The following is a 17,299-nucleotide window of genomic DNA, read 5'->3' on the forward strand; positions in this document are numbered from 1 at the left end:
ACATTTAATCAAGATTGATCTCTCTCTATGCTAAATGTCATAAAAAAATCATTCTAACATAGAGCCGGGTCCAGGGCCAAAGAAGGTGCCATGTTATAGGTATTACTATTTACATCCTGACAGGCATAAAAGTCAAAGGTAGCCAACAATAATAACACAACCTCTGTGTCATCTGAATTTTAAGCTGTAGTGAAAAACAAAGTAGTCTGCAAATTCACACTGCTGAAAAACAAACATAATAAATACAGTATTGCTAATAATTAAATGGCAAACAGTAATTAGGCCACTATCAAAAGTATTAGTAACCGCTATACAAGCTAACTTTCCAGCTGATGAACTGAATTTGCTCCCCAGACAGCACTCATGTGGATTTGATTAAGCGAATGGAATCTGTGAATGTCAGTTGCTGCCGTCATGTCCCTGCTTTGCAAAGGGAATGCCGACACCGTATTATGGATATTCTGTAAACAGCATTTTTATATTTCAGAGGTTTGACAAGAGGGGCTTGAGAATTTTCATGCATTAAGTCCACAAATATGTTTCGGTGTCTGAGTTTTACAGAGTGGTGTTGAAAAGAAAAGTTGTGTTGATTATGAACGTGCAAAACAAAATAAAAATGAATGAATTAAACACAAACCAACAACGTATGCATGTTATCGGAGCCTTCGACATGCATATAAATCCTAGATCACCGTCACACAAACTTCTATAAAGACCAAAAATTACTGGACAAACATTCGACTTCATAAACTCTTTCATAATCTGCAGTACTTGCCACCTCTGACTCATGTCCCTCACCTTTACTTGATATCTGTTATAAAAATGAGACTTAATAAGAATAATAATTCTGTTTATATAGCACTTTTCTAAAACAACGTTTAAATTATTTATTTGAAAAATAAAACCAGACAAGGCAAAAACAAGAGTAAGACCAAACAAGTTAAGAGCAAAAACTAGAAAAGCATAAATAAAAGTATAACAGTTGATCACACCCTCCATACTGCACCTTGGCCCTCCCCATGACATTCCTATTACTCACAGGCAAACCTATACTAAACATATAAAGTGAGACCAATCTTAATTCCTTCCATTCTGACCTACACCACTTCTCTTCAACCCTTCACTTCTCACCTGCACTCGTTTTCTGCCATCAGGGACATTGATAAGGCTGCGTCCTCTTTCCTGCTCTCCTTCAAGTCTTCCATTCCCCAGGCCAAAATCACCCACGGACTCTCTCTTATTCTCACCACAGCCCAAACCTCCATCATGCCCTCGAGTCCCGGACAGCTTCGACCAGCCTCTTTGCTCCTCTGCAGATCCTTCATCCTTGGGCGGGCTGGTCCCCCCTCCAGCCTCGGCCGAGCTGGACTCCAGGGCCTTGTGTCGATTCTTGAAGATGCTGTGAAGGGTCAGCATCAGCAGGGTGCACAGAACATACATGATCCCCCTGCCTCGTGGTGAGTGGGCTGGTCCAAGAGAGGCTCTGTGCACTTCTCAAAACTGTCACTGTGACCCTCAGCAGATGGAAACTCTAGGCAGTCTTACAGCTTCCATTCTCCAACATTGTGTCTGGGCCCCGAGGGTTAAGATGAGATACAAGTTCAGACAGGGACGACCTGAGTCCCGGGTTTGAAGAGATTAGAGTTGACTTTCTTGAGATATCATGACACCGACGTCGCACCAAAAAAACCCCAAAACAAAAAAAAAAATAGATAAACAACCGGCACAGTTTTAGTAACAGGTTTACACCACCATCTCTTCAAAACTAAAAAAAAAAAGAAAAGAGAAGAAGCTTTTTTCAGTTCCTCCAGAAGATGCTGATAAACAGTAAAAGAAACAATATTCAATAGAATTAAACATGAGGTCTGGTGGGACTAAGCCTTCTTCTTTTTCACGGTTTGTAAGAGCGAGTGTCTGGATCAGCTTTAATAATGGCAAAGTGCCCTAAAGCTCATCAGGTCTGTCTTAATCCACAGTCTGTTCTCCCCTCCGCTGTCACAGAGGGATAAAATGACTGCCGGGGAATTGTGCGTCGGTGTAATACCCTCTCTCCCTCGCTCTAGCACACAACACACGCCCAAACACCTGATTTTATGCCCCACCCGTTTTCACCTTGCCTTAATCCTCCCCTCTACAGTTCCAGAAATGATAAAAACAAAAAAAACTTTTGGACTTTGTCCTGTTGTCCATGCAATTGCTATACCTTGGCCAAGCTGGTTGAGAGCCGGTAACCCAACCCTGCAGCAGGCAGAGCAGTCTTAAGGTAACTCCAGACACTGTTGCAGACTCCTTTCTGTCACTGCAGCAAACTACCAAACTGTCCAGTGATAAAGGAAAATGAAATCCACACCCTTTTAGAGTTAAAAGTTAATTTGTGCCCCCCCCCCCGATAGAATCCACATACAGTTCAAGTGGGACGTGCCTAGTTGCATGACTGCAATGTCCTTCTTCCTGTTGATTCATTAGAGCACTCCCTGCTTGGGTTAAGCCTGGTCTGAAGACCAACTGGATTTCCAAAGCTCATTCCATGTATTGGTCTGCCTCGCAGATATCAACTGTTGTAGGGTGCAGTGTGAGTTCTCCTCATCTCTCTCAGACCGTCTCTGTCCCGCCCTCCATCCCTGCGCTCAGAGATTACGACCGACAGGTTAAGGCTTCACCTCATCAGAACAAGAGCAACAATCGCCTCCACTCTCACTATAATTTACTCTCCATCCTTTGCCCTCTCCCTCCCTCACTGTCCTCTAGCCATCTGCCGCTGAAGGATAAACACTAGAGTCTAGCAAAGCAATGACAGCAATGATGTAACACACAAAGTATGCAAAAAGCAAAACTATAAAACGCTACAGTCCTATAAGCAAGCCGGTAGAGCAACCGTTCGTATTAATCCCGACTCATAATGGCAGGGGGGCTGAACTTGTTATTCAGTGTCCTGTATGCCCGATTATCACCCGATTCGTTACCGCCTCTGTTGAACCCCACGGAAACCCTACAACCCATGGGAACCGCTCACAGTAGGAGCTGACAGTTTAAATCACAACCAGTGAATTGTGATGCATAGATCTGATTGGTTGGTCGGTGAGGACACAGGGCTCTTACGGTCCTGTGAGTGATCTGCTTTCCTAAACTAGGCTGTCAACACTGTATTGAGGGCTCGTGTAGGCTACGGCTCCCCTACAGAAAGAATGGAATGGTTTCCATCTGAGTAATTCCCTTTCAATGTGTTAATCAAGGGGCAGTATGAGCAACAGCACATGACCTCAAAATCTTTTACACTGGAACACAAACGTTTTGTTGCAAGTCAATCACACACCCTACATTTTATCATGACTTACCGTGTCAACATGCCTGCTATGGTGACACAGAAGCTAATGTTTAACAAGACCCAAGCAAAAAATGAATTACCAACATTTAAAAAAAAAACAACCACAGGGCAATAGTTAACAGCTTTCAAAAGGTTGGAGACAAAGGAACAGGGGACTAGCCACAGGTTAATAAACACAAATGACCTAGATCCTAGAATTACCATTCTGTGTTTGCACAATTTCACTCCTGGAAGTGATTATAATTTAATTGTCTAGGGACAGTTAATGTGACATAACATTAGTGTAATAAACATCCCCCATGAATAAGCAATAATTTATTTAGTATGAAGCTTTGAGACTTTAAGCACTACTTCTTTCAGTTTGTTCCCTGTTTCTCAGGGGTCGCCACAGCAGATTGTACAGTTTTTATCAGTACCCTATGAAGGCACAGCACAAATGGCGGCTGTTGTTATCCTGGGCCTCAGCCAATCCCATATGGAGCCTCGACTAATCTGGTATGGTAGGCAGAGGCAAAAGTCCATGAATACCGGGATGGCATTCAGCGCTTTACCTGTGCCCCCATCCATAGGGTTAGTGGTTGCATCAGGGAAGGCCATCTGACGTAGAATTTTGCCAAATCATTATGCGGACTGACTTGAAGCACTAACCCTGATATATTTTAGGGTTTCCAGATGCGATTGGCTGCATAGATGGGACTCATATTCTTATCACAGCTCCTTCAGTAAATTAAGGTTATGTGAATAGGAGGTCTTTCCACAGCATTAATGTGCAGGTAGGCCTAAATAGTATCCCTTAGCTTTTCAAATGACATATAATTCACAGTAAAGCTACTGTAACTAATTACTATTCTGTACTGTGAAGATAAGCGATACAGCCCACATCATCAGCAATGTGGAAGCAAAGTGGCCTGGGTCTATACATGACTTGCAAAATCTTTCATGAGTGTACAATGAGTGCTAGATTTGTTCGTGGTGAGTTTATATATAGCTTTATCCTATTATAATCAATATTTTGTTTCCTCCTATTGCAACTGAAAATTTAAACTGTATCCTCATATTATCATAGGAGAGTTCAATGGTTACCTGCTTGGTGACAGAGAGTACCCCTGCCAGCAAATAGAGCTGGCAGGACCCACAGCAACGTCATAACTTGGCTCACCCCAGACCCAAGCCAGGGTAGAGATGACCATTGGGATGCTAAAGGCCTGGTTCCAGTACCTTCATAGGCTCAGGGTCACCCCAGAAAGGACATGTGACATTATTGTGGCATGGGTGATTCTCCACAACAGTGCCACAATTAGAGGAGAACAATGTCCTACTCAACCAGTGAATGATCCTGATAATGATCCTGACCACCCTGCTGATGCATGAGATAGAAGAGCAGCCAGAGACACAATATGCTACCATCATTTCTGATTCACCCACCTCCCCAGTGTCAAATAAAGACAATATGCCTTTCTTTTTATGAAGTCTTCTTTATTTCCTGCAAGTACAAATGCAGTACAGTTGGTTAATATCTGCTATGTTGTTCAAACAAGTAAAATCATCCAACTGTGGGCACCTCACCCACCTTTAACTGATGTCTCAGCAGGTTTATTCTATCTTTGTCTTTGGCATTTACAGCCTTATGTGGTCCATTTCTAAATTAGATTTTTCGATTTGTTTCGCTAAGTATACCTTGAACAGCTGTTCCACAGGGAGCTATAGTAATACAAAAAATGACATTGGATTTCAAGGTGCCAGGAGTACTTAGTTTCGTTTTAAGTCGTGGGCCAATGTCTCGATGCATGCTCAATAATCCAGGTAACATATAGTATATAATATCAGTATATAAGTATATAATATCAGTTTATCTGGACTGATGCAACCTTCTTTCATCATGGGCCAATACTGAACAACATCTTATTGAGGCAAGTTGTGCTGTGGAGGTGGATGGACCATCTTTCCCATTTTAATTTCCAGCATTGCTCCTTTAGAGAAAAAGAAGGTTCCAATTTTATCATGGTGCAACACTATCATCAACTGTTCAATGTTATTTTTAAGGTGTAAATCTCAATAGGCCCCTCTGTATCTTCCCTCTCTGTGGCAGCTGACAAGGTGTCTTCATCATCCTCCTGTAATGAAAAAAAATTATGTTCTAATCTAAGCTGTTATGAAAAATCGGTGGAATATTAAGAGTACTTACAACTGCATGGAGGTATGTTATGGCAGAAGGCTCCACCAGACAGATTACACCATCAGTAATTGATAGAAGATGAAGAAGATTAGACAGTTAAATTATAACTTTACTCAGGAAAGTGCCCCACCTAATGTGAATTTTGTTTTTACAAAAGTGTGCAGGCCACGTCACAACTTTTCAGATACACTATATGTACAAATGTATTGGGACACCTGGCCATTACACCTTCAGGAGCTTGTATAATATCCCATTCTAAATCCATAGGCAGTAATATGGAGTTGGTCCCCCCTTTGCAGCTATAACAGCTTCCACTCTTCTGGGAAGGCTTTCCACAAGATTTTGGAGTGTGTCTGTGGGAATTTTTGCCCATTCATCCAGAAGAGCATTTGTGAGGTCAGGCACTGATGTTGGACGAGGAAGACCTGGCTCGCAACCTCCGTTCTAGTTCATCCGAAAGGTGTTTGATGGGGTTGAGGTCAGGACTCTGTGTGGGCCAGTCAAGTTCTTCCACACCAAACTCACCCAACCATGTCTTAATGGACCCTGCTTTGTGCACTGGGGCACAGTCATGCTGGAACAGAAAAGGGGCCCTCCCCAAACTGTTCCTACAAAGTTGGAAGCATAGAATTGTCCCAAATGTCTTGTATGCTGAAGCAGTAAGATTTCCCTTCACTGGAACTAAGAGGCCTAGCTCAACCCCTGAAAAACAACCCCATACCATTATCCCTCGTCCACCAAACTTTAGTTGGCACAATACAGTCAGGCAGGTAATGTTCTCCTGGCATCCGCCAAACCCAGACTCGTCCATCAGACTGCCAGACAGAGAAGTGTGATTCGTCACTGCACAGAACACGTTTCCACTGCTTCAGAGTCCAGTGGCAGCGTGCTTTACACCACTCCATCCGACGCTTGGCATTGTGCTTGGTGAAGTAAGGCTTGCATGCAGCTGCTCGGCCATGGAAACCCATTCCATGAAGCTCCTGGTGCACAGTTTTTGTGCTGATGTTAATGCCAGGGGAAGTTTGGAACTCTGCAGTTATTGAGTCAACATAGCATTGGCTACTTTTACGCACTACACGCCTCAGCACTCATTGACCCCGCTGTGTGACTTTATGTGGTCTGCCACTTAATGGCTGAGTTGCTGTTGTTCCTAAATGCTTCCACTTGTCAATAATACCACTTACAGTTGACCGTGGAATATCTAGCAAGGAAGAAATTTCACGAACTGACTTATCGCAAAGGTGGCGTCCTATGACAGTACCATTCTTGAATTCACTGAGCTCTTCACAACGACCCATTCTTTCACAAATGTTTGTAAATGCAGACTGCATGGCTAGCTGCTTGATTTTATATACCTGTGGCAATGGGTCTGAATGAAACACCCTGAATTCAATGATTAAGAGGTGTGTTCCAATACTTTTGTACATATAGTGTATATAACTCTGAGTCAATTTAAAATAGATTATGATGTCTGTAGGACAACTAAGAATCTGACAAAATAACAACAGTCAATTACAGAGAATTGTACTGCGACAAGAAAATCAGTGTGCCAAGTTGTGTCTAAGATGGATGGGTGGGTGTCACTTAGCTAAGGGCCCTGACACACCAGGCCGACGATCAGCCGTCAGCCAATGTTGGGCCATCGGTGAGCATCTGTGACCCTAGTTTTTGCGGTGTGTCTCACACCGTCGGCACTAGTTGGACCCGTCGACAGCTTTTCGACAGATTCAGCATGTTGACTCAGTGGAGCTCATTGGTGAGAGAGATCACTCTGATTGGCTGTTCAGCTTAGCGAGTTAGTGCAGAACATACATGCTAGTTGGCTGTCGGGTATAGTCTTTGTGGTATGTTCAAGTGCTACTTTTTGGCCCAAACGGCAGGTGACATGAGGCAGCACAACAATCGGCCTTTGTTGCCACTAGTCGGTTTGGTATGTCTGGGCCCTAACACTGGCAAAAGGATGAATGTAGTATATCATTAATTTGAATAACTAACCTCTTATGTAGGCCCTTGTGTCCTGGGGGATGGTTGGGTCAGATGAACTTCATCCAGAGATGCCTTCAGTTACAGGTCACCCACTGTTTTGACTGAGGGCCATCTTTTCGGCCTCTGAGTGGTGGAGGTGGTGGACCCCCACCTGTTTTGGGGCCTCAGGCTTTTTTTTCTATTGGCTATGATGGAGGTCAAAAGCACACATCTGGAGACTTGTATGTAAAAAGGCATTTAGGTGTTAGGTAGCTGATAACATTAGTTAATGCTCATGGTAATTTGCATATGAAACTGATCGTTGTTTTCGGTCGTTATGCCACTGTGGGGATACCTGCAGTCAGTTTAGACTGAAGCGGTCACTTGGGTGAGTGATGAAACGTTTCTCTTTCAATAAACGTTGTGTCTCGATGAACTGATTCAACTTTCTGTGATTTTCTTACTTGGATTATTGAGCATGAATAAAGACATTTAGGTGTTGCTTTCAAATAGCCAACAGTAAATACTGGCAATGTTGGGATGGCTGAAAAATTTACTTTTTTTTTTTGCTTAGAAAATTTCACTAACTACTTAATTATATTACGTGCTGAATGTAGCCACTGAATGCTGTTTAATTAGGTAGGGTAGGCTAAACAACATCACAATTGCATGCAGTTGTACCTTACCTTAACTATATTTTTATATTTCTTCTTCAGTTGCTGCCAAATAAATTTTGTGCCTGTTAGGTTGCACCTGTATAAATATTAAACACATGCGCACACAACATATATATGTGTGTGTGTGTGTGTGTGTGAGTGTGTGTGTGTGTGTTCGTTATAGAAATGTTGAATAAGTGGAGAAAAAACGAAATATTTCTTTTTTCAATTAATACTCATGCTTCGACTCGGTCAGCAATTTTGTGCCACGCTAGCTCACGTTCTTTTGCTGCTGCTCCTGTATCGTTTCTTTTTCTTAGATACATACTCATACTCTGCATATGTATTCATTAATATCTCTAAATCCAGTGGGGTGAAGTAGTATGACCTTTATTTCTCACTGGTTGCCATGGTGAATCATAGTATATAGTATCGGAGCTCCACTGACAATGGCTTTTTATAGTCGTCATGCACACACTTGACTCAGAGTGAACATACTCAGTGTCGATTGAACTTACTCAGATCAGCTGTTCTGAAAACAAAAAACTGAGTTCGACAGCTCAGAGTTAGTCAACCCAGAGTTCAGCTTCAAAGTGAGAACTTGTTACACCTGCTTTCTGAAACAGGCCTCAGTGCAGTGTCCTGCTGATTCCAAGGATACGGCCACAAATTAAACAATAAAAGTTTGTAGAGACTGATCAAGGGTCGTGGTTAGAGATTGATAGGTGGGTGCCAGAGGGCAGAAATTATCAAACATGGCCTGGAAATGTTTCCAGTGAAAATGGATTTCAATCTTAATCACATCAGCCAAAGTCCAAGGGGGACACTGAAATCAACAAGGAGGTCTAACGAAGTTTCCATCTTTCTTGTAGCATCTTGCGTGTGTTTAGATAGCTCAGATCATGGTTTAGGCAGTTTACTGGAAAGATGTGCTTCTTTGGGAGCTTTCAATAAAGAAATCAAGGTATTTTCGCTTACAATTATTTTTATAAGTGCCATCAGTAGACCGCCGTTGCATTTGAAATGGAGCGATTGAAAAGGGGCAGAAAAAGGGAGCGAGAAATCACCCAAGGGCGGGGTTTGTGTGGGCATAACAGTTTGCAGCGAAACTAAAAGCCTCAATCCCATAATGAAATCATCTCCCGTCCCAAAATGTACTGCACACACTCTTTTCACCCCTCTCATCTGAGCTATTTCAGGGACAAATTACAGAGAAACCAAGTCAGGGTGGAAACAAAACACTTACACATGTGCTTTCTCTCTCTCTATTCCTCACTCCCTTTCTCCCCCTGACAGACTGACGTGCAGATGTGACATTTTAACATTCCCCATCCCTAAACATAATGGTCAACATGGATCATATGAGAGAGAGACAGAGAGAGAGACACAGAGAGAGAGAGAGAGAGAGAGAGAGAGAGAGAGAGAGAGCTCTAACAACAAGGGGAGGAGCTGCGTGGGTTGGCAGGACAGACAAGAAGACAACCACAGCCCCACTACAGGGATCCTCTGTCAGCTCCTCCTCCTCTTCCTGTGTGATTCAAGAGTGGGCCAGCATGTTCTCCCACAACCTCAAGGTTACTACAATCCACTGGGTTAAAACTACAGCAACACCTGATCAAAATACAACAGTAAACTAGAATAAAAGCGATATTTCAAATGAAAAAGGCCTTCTTGTAATTTACACTGAGTGAAAGAATTAATTCTGTAATGATGGATGGGTCCACAGCTGCCGTTGTACTTAAGTGCTTCTGTAATACAGAAATCAGGCTAATAGTTTCTCTCATTATATACATGAAATGGTGCTCATTTGAACCATGATTCTCAGTAAAACTAACAAATGCTTAACAGTTAAAAAGAAAAGTGTTTACCATTGGAAAATTAACCCCAGATGAAACTGAATTCTTTGTAGATAAGATCCTGATTTAAACTGTAAAACTGTAATAACACCATTTCCTGAGCTCCAACCAGACTGTGTGTGTGTGTGTGTGTGTGTGTGTGTGTGTGTGTGTGTGTGTGTGTGTGTGTGTGTGTGTGTGTGTGTGTGTAAAAACATCCTGGAGATATGCACTAAGGCTACTACACATCTGGGTGCTCATCATTTTTGGTCACAAGGAAAAAATATATATATCCTACAGATGGACAGGCTGTTTACAGAGCAGCCCCAAGACATTCTTCACTGCATAATGGGAATGCTGGAATGTCATTTGTAAAGAAAATGAAACATCTAACACACACAAATGCACTTGGGAGCAGAGGCTTAAGTTTTCAGCAGCATCAGTATCAAGTGTGTAAACAAAGACCTGCATGGAATCACAAATGAAGCGAATATAGAGACTCAACTCAAAAGGATTTTCTATCGTGTTTATGCAGCTGCATGTAACATGGCAATTTTAGAGTTATATGCAGTCCATCCACTGCAATTCAATCGATTAGGAAATCAGCCTGCTTCAAGGAGCCGTGTCAGTTTCAATGACGTGGCATTTGATTTGTTCCATAAGATCAAGTTCCACTATAGACACGGACATTAGATGATCTGGCACATTTTCACTCTTCACTTTACAGCTAAACGTCTTCACACGTCTTCAGTAAGTCCATCTATATTTCACCTCTACCAAGCCATGTCCACTTTTCTTAGGACTTCCTCAAGTCTCGACTTAACTAGATGTTCCATCTTGTAAACACACACTAATAAAAAAAAAGGCGCTCAAGTTTCCTGACATGTGTTATACACATTGAAGTGCTAACAGTGTCTCATGACCAAGCTACAAAGCTGAGGATCTAAACTGAGCCTAGGCCAGAGTCAGACCACAGGTTCAACAGGAGCTATTACCACAGATCTGTCAAATCTGAACTGTACTAGGCTGTGTTGAATTCAGCACCTGATCCCTCTGTTGCAATAATGGCAATATCCACTAAACCAGCTGTCATGAAATTTACCACAACTTTGAACAGAATAAGTTAGGGCTTCAGCAAAGGGTTTGTGGACGCTGTACCATTGCAAATGGCCACTCCTGATTTCCAGACAGAATTAAAAAGATAGCAGACAATCACAACACTGCGTGGTGCACCATTACATACATGACACTGCTTTGAGTACTGACTGACTTTAAGATCTCCATATGTAAACTTCTGAGGAGGCATTGATTCTGGTATAGAGAAAAAAATAAAAAATATCCCTGGACTTAATTTAATCTCCAGTGTTTTGACCTTAATTGCAAAAGAAACCATCCTCATAACTTGGGGTGACCACCCCAGTGTGTGTGTGTGGGGGGGGGGGTCTGAGGCACACTGAGAAGTGCAAGTTTTTTGTTTTTGGGCGAACAATTCTGAAACCTCGAATTGACTTCTCGATCTGAATAAAGTGTTAAAACACATTTCCCACGTTTGCATATCATTGAAAGAGTGTGCAGACTTCTCCACACTGCCCGCTGGGACATTTCGGTAAACAGCACCACCTGCTGGATTAATGTGGGAGAAGCTTTGCAGCCTGCAGTGACAATCTGGTTCCAATCAAACGCCGGTTACATAACGCCGCCATGCGTGGAGGAGTCCCAGCATGCCGTTACAGACTAGCAGTGGGAAGACTGGTTCACACGGACCGCTCCCTTACCATTTCATCCCAACCACAACGCTAAAACAAGCCAGACACTGAAGTCATACAGAAACACATCCAAGGCCACACAGGACATTTCACTTTTAAAATGTTCACATATGCCAATGTAAATGATGTGCCAGACAAAACGCTATTACTTATCTATGACGTAGCTGTACGAATTACCTATAGTGGGTTTTACGGTTATCCATCTCTCATAAGAGCCCAGCATCATCACTGCTTCAGCTCACAGGTGCAGTGAGGGCCCCAACAAGGTTCTCTCAGTCTATCACACAGGCTAATCCACAGATTTACAGTAAGTCTACATCTCCTCTTTGATAACGGGATGCCCAACTTAAATTACTGAATCTAATTATACAAAATTCCCTCAAATAAGGCAGTTATTCGTTTCCACAATGACCCCCAACCGCCACGGTATCAGGTAGCGGGTCAGGGGGTCCCTCCAATTAAGTGTGTCAAACAACTGTACGAGGTTATAGAGAGATTGTCAAACCCTATCTTAATTACTTGAAATTAAAAGTGCTTCCAGTTTATGGATAAGGACGGTCTTCGTCAGAGAAACGCTCCGTTCGTGACTCGTGCCTCTGGAATGCCCTGCCAGCGATGACGTGTGAGGAGCAGAGGCACTGGAGGGAACAAAATGGTCTCTGATGGAGCTACTGGATTGTTGCACTCTGTCCCAGCATGTGTCTGTGTGCGCGCGCACGAGAGAGACAGAGAGAGAGAGAGAGAGAGAGAGAGAGAGAGAGAGAGAGAGAGAGAGAGAGAGAGAGAGAGAGAGAGAGAGAGAGAGAGAGAGAGAGAGAGAGAGAGATAGAGAGAGAGAGAGAGAGAGAGAGAGAGAGCTCATTCAAAGCAGGGACAACATCACAACATCAAGGCCACCCACCGTTAAAGGCTCATATAGATCTCGTTTACCACCCTTTTAGGGTGGATCTGAAGGGTCTTTAAAAAAAGAACTGACAAAGCAATCTGATTATTCCTCCAATTTAAAGGATGAAGCAAACCAAGCGCGAAAAAAACAACCCCCCGGGTTATTTATAGAATTCCGTTTGTTTTTCCAGTAATTCCAGACACACCCTATAATCTACACGCGGGACGGTGCGATTCTCTTTTTTACCCACTTAGCCTCCTAGGGTGACCTCTTCTCCCACTGAGCAGCGTGACGAGTATTTATAGCAAATCAACGTCCTCCAAACAGCGGAAAGAGTTCACATCGGCTGGATCGGTAATTGCCACATGCAGGTGAAAGCGGCGTTGTGCGCCACATTACAGTGTCACCATTTCCAGAGCAAAAACGCTGAGAAAACAGCTTTTTGTTACGACTGGGTTTGTTTTTGGACACGCGTAGAAACTGCTCGACCAGTGAAAAGCACAAAAGTGAGTGTGTGTGTGTGGGGGGGGGCAGAGTGAGTGTGTGTGTGTGTTGGGGGGGGGTACGTTAATGCAATACACGCAGTTCGGTGCGAGTCGTAAAAAGGTGGCAACTGATTGGGATCAAGCACATTATTTCAGACGCGCCCGCTGGTGTTAATTAATTCGCGTAAACACTTGACAGCCAAACAAAACCGCGACAGTCCCTCATAAAAAAGAAAAGAAATAAAGTAATGAGAAACACAACCTACTTCTAACCTTTGACGAAGACAGAGTTAAGTTATTCGCAGCCTACCTTTGGTCCAGAGCGCAAAACCTCCGCCTCTTCTTGCTGCTGAAACGTTCAAGTTTTCCGCCAATTTAAATACAAAAATAAAACCATACAGGGGGGGAAAAAGTTTAGATAAAAAGTAGAACTTGAATGGATCGCAGAAGCTTCCCGTTGTGTACAGCTGTTGATAAATCACGTCCTGTCTGCAAAGCCAGGGGCTGCCGCGTGCCCGACGTACTGCAACTTATCTGGAGCCGAACAGCTGAAAAGTTTGATGAGTTTTAGTGACGTACGCCTGGCCCAGACAACGCTAGACACGTGAAACGTATGTCACCCTGAGATTTATCCATTGAAAGAGAGAGAAAGAGGGGGGTAAAACAAAATCCAGAAAGGTCGAGTGTCGTGGGGCGCCCTCACTTCTCATCTTCATTGCGTCCATTAATAGAAAAGCGGTTCGGTACCCTGCTCCAAATATGGCTTTATGTTGTTACTGCATCATTTCCCCCCGAAGTCGGCGGAGCAAGAGACTCTCGCCCTCCCTCTACCTCACATAGCTAAACACACACACACACACACACACACACACACACACACACACACACACACACACACACACACACACACACACACACACACACACACATTTGTAGATACACGAAAACACGCACATACACACAAAACTACGTCAACACTTGTATTATGTCCAAATTGTGATTTTATTACCAAAATGATTCGTACATTATAAATTAAACAGATTTCATAACTTAATCTTTAGTACATAGCTGAATTTTGCATTAAATTTCATTGCATGGCATTCTTCATTATAATGGATATTAGCTTTAATATAGCGAAGCTCTTAAAACTTCAGCAAATGCTTCAGCACAAGGATGAATAAGAATGAAGAAAAAAAAGCATCCAGCATTGCAATTGAATTAACGTTTAGCATTTACGACGTTTTATGTCATCTAATAACCACCCAGGATGTCTGTTGCATACTGGATCAGCCTCTTTCAGCCTTGTGTTCTGCATTGTCTGTCTTCCCGCCTTTTTTTATTTTCCCCTTTCCTCTTCGGCCGAGACGGACACAATGAGTGCTTCCCTTCGCTTCCTGAACCTTTTCCTGCTCGAGTTTGACTCTGTAGACACACGCACACGCACACGCACGCACACACAGATGGCCGAAACTTGTCTGGTAAAATCACTAAGTCAAAACAGCTCTTATTGTGTCTGACAATGACTGAAACAGATTTACATATCAACACCAGGCTCTACTGCACGATGAAAAAATACGGAGTGTCAGGATTGTCAGCACAGTCAGAAAAACAAAATAAAATTTTTACAAGAAGCTCTCATCACATAGTTCATCAACAACTGCTACAGTTAAGTTAATCAATTTCTGCACCAAATCAAATCAAATGTTATTTTCCTGCTCAGTTTAGATTTTAACATTGTGACTGTAAACTAGGTGAAAACAGCTGTTTTCTATCAGCCAGCTCACCTTGTCCAGACTTGTTTTTCATCTGCTTGTCTGGTATAGACTACAAAGCAAAAGAAGATAACCTGCCTTCAAGTTTGGCAAAGGCCATAGTGGGTGACAATAGGGACAGTGGGCGGGATTGGGACAGTGGCACTACTGGAAAGCACAATGCAGCTGTAGTGCTGGAGCTAGGTAGTCTGGGAAATTGAGTTTCAAGAACATAACGTCCTGCCATGGTTATGCAATGTCACTGTCAGTATGAGTAAGAGACAATGTGTGTGCGCATGACAACTGCAAACGAGGGGAAAGGGAACGTCTGTGTGAAGGGGAAGTCTGTGTGAAGTGATGGAGGGGGGCAGAGGAGGACAGACTCCTAGTGTCCTCGGGATCTCATATATCAATTTAATGTACTTCATTTTTTTTCACTCTAATCTGTTATTGGCCAAAACATAAAATAATGCTCCAATAGATGACATTCTTACAAACCAATCAACAACCACAATACAATATTGACACCAAGTTGGTCCAATGATAATTTCCAATTTTCATCCTCCAATTCTCTTACCACTATATTGTACCTGAGTGTGATGAACTGTTGGTAAAGCGAGTCATGCAGCAGTATATTAGAAAATATATTATAACGTGCAAATTACTTTTAAAAACATCACTACAAATTATATTCTATATAGGCATTTTCAACAGAGTCCACATTTACTTTTTTTCAGAATTAAGTTTCCCCCTTTATTCATCGAGCAGTAGCTAGCCAGCCACTTGCATCAGCAAGTTAGCTTGCGCAACAGTTAGCTTGCTGTAATAGCTCTGAAAGACTGTTAAGCTAATGGAGGGAATGGATTTGGAAGAGAGTGGTGCTGCTATTGCTAAGGAGGCAATTAACAGCAGTGTGTGTGTGTGGGGGGGTGTCACAGAGAGGCATAGACGCAGACACAGAGAGTGGGATGGGGAAGAACATCTTGTGTATTATTTGTTGTCACAGCCATTTCACAGTTTGGATTACGCAGCAAAGGTGAGGACTCTGCAGTATCAAGACCAGAACATCTCACTTCCACAATAGCACTCAGCCTGCAGCAATGTGCATCCTACACGTTCCACTGATTGTACAGGTACAGTCTCCTTAAGCACATGCACTTTAATTTGTCACTTTAAGGGCATGGGATTTATGGTTTATATGGCATTAACTGAATTATAATCGCAACAATATGTTTTTGTGGACACTCCTTGTATGTATTGTGGGATTATATGTTTACCGTTATCTTTGAGCACACCAAAACAAATTCCAAATTGACTGTAAAGTTGATAGGGCAATAAATAATTGAATCTTGATCAAGATTACTAATCTTGTAAATCATTGTTTTACTGCTTAATTTTTCATTGAACATAAGAAAGTAGAGCTAAGTAGCCAACAAGTGTAAAATAACATACTAACTCTGTAGATTGGTTTTCCTCCTGTCCTCCCCAATTTTTTGAGTCACCAGCTGCCACTGATGAGTGTGTATGTGTATTTGCCATCTCAATGTGTCACTTTTGCAAACTCTGCATGAGGGACCCAAACTGTTTGTCTCTTCTAAAAGGTGCTGGTGTAAGTCAAATCCAAACTTCTCTCTATCCTCTTCCTTATATTGTCCCTCTACTTCTTCTCTCCTTCAGTCTCATCTCCCTTTGCTGCCTCCACCTCTGCCCCTCTGTCTTGCTCCCCAGCTGCTAGCTCCACCGTCAGAAGCTCCTCCCCCTGGTGTCGTGGGGTCATGCGGATGACCACCATGCTGTCAGTCGTCTCGGAGACAGCATCATCATCGTCTGCGACTTTGGTCCGTGGGACTGGAGAGCGACGGCGCATTGGAGAGGGAGGTGGTACGGGGAAAGCCATGGAAGAGGCCTGCAAGAAAAATGGTGGGGATGAGAGAGAGAGAGAGAGAGAGATATGGGAGGATAGATCAAGAGATGCAGCATCAATCAATCAATCAATCAATCAATCAATCAATCAATCAATCAACCATGTGATTCTAAATAACCAAGCTGTATTTGTATGGCACATTTTATACATTACAATGCAATACGAGTTGTGATACAAATTTGATTCAATTGTGCTGTACATGAGAGCAAGCTAAAGGTGGGAAAGAAAGACTATAATTTCCTATGTGTGTGTGTGTGTGTGTGTGAGAATCTGGTCTTTGGTACTGCCGGTTTTCTATTCTGCCAGGTAATTCATTGCATTCAACCATTGTGTTCAATATTCCAGCCAACAGGGAATTTGTAAACCTGTTATGATAAGTGACTTTAAATAGCTACTTGGAGGGGTAACATATTGCTGATAAGCAATGTTGGGGCAGGATGTGGGGTTGAGATTACCCTGGTTGGATACAATAAACAGTGACTTCATCACTTCTGTGTTATCCAATCCTGAATCAGAAACTGGATTTG

The 17,299-nt window shown here is 42.7% G+C and overlaps 1 protein-coding gene across 2 annotated transcripts in view; it reads right to left on the reverse strand.

Moving 5' to 3' along the window:
- Positions 1-13,851, reverse strand: part of kifc3 (kinesin family member C3) — a 53,613-nt gene extending 39,762 nt beyond the window's left edge. Inside the window, exon 1 of one of the 2 annotated variants that reach the window (XM_056278178.1) lies at positions 13,408-13,851. The gene's annotated coding sequence lies outside the window, so the exon portion shown is untranslated. The remainder of the gene's footprint in view (positions 1-13,407) is intronic. The other variant, XM_056278179.1, reaches the window with a different exon arrangement.
- Positions 13,852-17,299: the final 3,448 nt, after the last annotated feature.

This window comes from Lampris incognitus, chromosome 4 (assembly GCF_029633865.1).
Source record: "Lampris incognitus isolate fLamInc1 chromosome 4, fLamInc1.hap2, whole genome shotgun sequence".
NCBI classification, from domain to species: domain Eukaryota; kingdom Metazoa; phylum Chordata; class Actinopteri; order Lampriformes; family Lampridae; genus Lampris; species Lampris incognitus.